Here is a 3261-nt window from a genome sequence, read left to right on the forward strand (position 1 = left end):
AAGTAGACAGGGGCACACACCCCTGTGAACGGGTGACACACCCGTGTGTCTTCTTAACATGGCCATGTTGAAGGCCCGTATGGCTCATACGGCCAGAACATATCGGGACACGCCCGTGTCCATAGCCTGTGCTAATTTATTTCTCGATTAGAACCTACATGGGTTTTCACACAGCTTGGCACACGCTTGTGATGGCACGCCCGTGTCTTAGCCCGTGTACAAAACCCCTAACATTCTATTTCTGACGTCAGCAACCCTTTAAGGGCATACGGCCATGGCACACGCCCGTGTACTAGGTTGTTTCCTCCACAGGGTTAAGACACACGGCTGTCTCTTTGCCCGTATGATTGCTATTGGGCATTTTGTTTTGCTAGCTTTAGGTGCAGGAGACACACGACCTTACCACATGCCTATGGGGCAAGCCGTGTGTCATACATAATTTAGACACACGTCCGTGTGTCTACCCGTGTGGACAAAAATAAGGCTATTTGCCAAGCCTTTTGCCACCCTTACTTGCACCAACCTACACAACATCAATCATAACCAATCCAAGCACAAACACATATAACCAAAATAGCAACAACCATGAGAATTTTCATCAAATGCATTTAAAAATAATCAATATTAGCCAACATTAATGGCCTATAAAAAATGAACATCACATCTATATGAGCCAACACATATGGCTAAACTAGAATGACACTAAACAAAAGATCAAATCCCTATACATGCCACACTTAAAACATTTACAACATGTTTGGTTGGGTGTATTGGCATAGCCAATACACCCCTAATCGGTGGGGCCTACTTAAGACGCCTCTATGCCGTTGTTTGGTTCGTGGTTTTTCTATTACGGCTGTAATACGCGACTAACTTAATCGGTGAAATCCACCGATTTCTAATACACCCCATTTGCTCAGATTAGGCTCCGCATAGGTTTACCATCCCTGTTATACCCTCCCATCTGCTTCCCCATTTCTCTTCTGTTCCTTCTAGCCTCTGCCGAATTCGTTGTTGGCAAGTTAATCCCCTCCAGATTTGTTTCACTCTGCTGATTCTGCATGTAATCGGTTTCCCCTTTTCTGATTACAGCTTCTTCTTCATCGCACTGTGCCCGGATTTGGTCATTTACAGGTTAGTGTTTTGGGTTTTTAAGCTTTCCATTCCTCCTAATTTATTCCTCTTCTTGGTTGCCTTGCCTACGCCTAGTTATCGCCATTTCTGCTTCTTTCCAGGCTCCACTCAAGGCTTCAATCTATTTCAAAGGAAATCCATATTCATTACAGGTCAACTAAACCTTCAATTTACAAGCCATATGTAATCATGTTTCATTTTTTTAATTTTGGGTCTCTGCAAGATTTGTTCTTTTGGGGTTTTGAATTCTTTTTATTGTTATGTTTAGTTAATCCTTGAATTTATGTTGTTTAGAGATGGTGAATTTAACAGAAGTAATATAGTTGATGTCAGTACTCATGTCTGTGGAAGAAATGATTAGAAGAGTTAATTATAACAAGAGCAATGGAAATAAGGTACAATTCACTGCGTTAAAAACAGTACCTTTTCGTTGAACAAAACTCCACCAGTAGGGTTATATTTGTCGATGGATTTATGGATGAATGCCTTCAAGTCTGGACTGTTTTCTATCTCAAGAATCTTTAAGGCTGGGAAGTCAACAGTATAATCTTCATGGAAAAATCCAATGAGTTTCTGAAGATCTTTCAATTTGAGGGAGTTCAATCGAGGGAAGCAAATTAATCCTCTGTTTTAGAATGTTTCTTCGATCTGCTTCTCCATTGATATTATCTCCTGCATGCATTTGCATTCACTTACTTCCAAGAAAATTGATGGTAATTTTTACGAAATAGATTCAGTTTAAATAGTTTCTTGGTTTGCACGTTGAAGGAAATTGGGTTCTTTTCTGGGAGCATTTGTGATTTACTTTTGTAATACTTGTTGTAAATTTGTTCATAAGGAACTCATAAATGCTATGGCATTTACAACAATTTTCATAAGTTGTTCATAAGGATGAGGATGCCAAGGTTTTAGGAGTTTTCTAGGGGGATTCACTGCAGTTGAATTTCTGTTAAAAGATACAGCATTCTTTGGAATTTGAACTGGTTGCCTCTGTTTGCTTAAATGGATTGACCTAATGTTTCCCCCTGATTGTTGTAGATATGGAGAACAGTGCTGTTGCTGCCTTTTAAGCTCATTACAGTATTCTTGCATGAAGCAAGTCATGCAATTGCCTGCAAACTTACCTGTGGTCATGTAAGAAAGCCCTTTCCTTTATCACATGTCATATGAAGGGTTTAAACATGTCTTTAATGTGACCATTAGATTTTGGCTGCATAATTTTTCTACTAACCCATCTTGCTGGTTTTAGTATTTGGATTATGGTCTGCTCAATTATCAATGTTCCTTTATCAGCCAACTAGTCTAGTTGAAGTCCTATAGGTGTTATTTGGAGATGTGCGTGTAAGAAGTGACTATTTTTAATGTGGCAGGCACTTGTTGATGCCCCGGATATGGTAACAGGCCAAATGAACTTCAAGAGGCTTACATTGACAGATATCACAATTGACATTCCACGTGTTCCCAAGAACAAATGGGTTGATCGAAGCTATGGAGAAGGCTGGTAAGGACGACGACAGCTTTCACCAGCATTTGTAATGTTGTTTCTTGAAGATATGTTTTCTTTCTTATCACTCTTATGTTAACTTACAGATGTTAAGAACAAATGGGAAAGTAGCTCGTGGGGTAGAAAGTTGATTGTCCAGAAGAGAAGAGCATCTCTCAACGACTTTGATAGGTTCAAGCTTATGTTGGCTAAGATCAATGTCAGTTTCCGATACACCCCCTATTGTGTCTACCCGTTTTATACTAGAGTTCTTTTCTTGAAAGCACTTCCTCAAAACTTCAATCGAAGCTTGATGAGCTGTAATACGGTTTTGCAGAGGTCTGGAGTCATCAAGCAAGAACTTGCTAAGCTGAAAAAGGAGAATGCATCTTGAATTTGATATTGAATCATGGATTTTTGTTAGTTTTTGTCATCAAACATTCTGCAGGTTGTTCTTTTTTGTAATTTTTTCTTTTATTTACAAATGATTAAAAAGATTAAAGATCATTTGAGAGATCTTTGTTTGCTATATTACATATTTTATAGTGAGTTTAATAGCAGGATATTGCTTTGCTTGCTGCAATTTTTCGTATCAAAATTCTGGTATTTATTTATATTCCCTTTATAGCATAATGAAAAATAAG

The 3261-nt window shown here is 38.6% G+C and overlaps 1 pseudogene; it reads left to right on the plus strand.

Annotated features, from left to right (window-relative positions):
* The first annotated feature begins 821 nt into the window (after positions 1 to 821).
* Positions 822 to 3011, plus strand: LOC107888886 (uncharacterized; annotated as a pseudogene).
* Positions 3012 to 3261: the final 250 nt, after the last annotated feature.

This window comes from Gossypium hirsutum, chromosome A09 (assembly GCF_007990345.1).
Source record: "Gossypium hirsutum isolate 1008001.06 chromosome A09, Gossypium_hirsutum_v2.1, whole genome shotgun sequence".
NCBI lineage: Eukaryota > Viridiplantae > Streptophyta > Magnoliopsida > Malvales > Malvaceae > Gossypium > Gossypium hirsutum.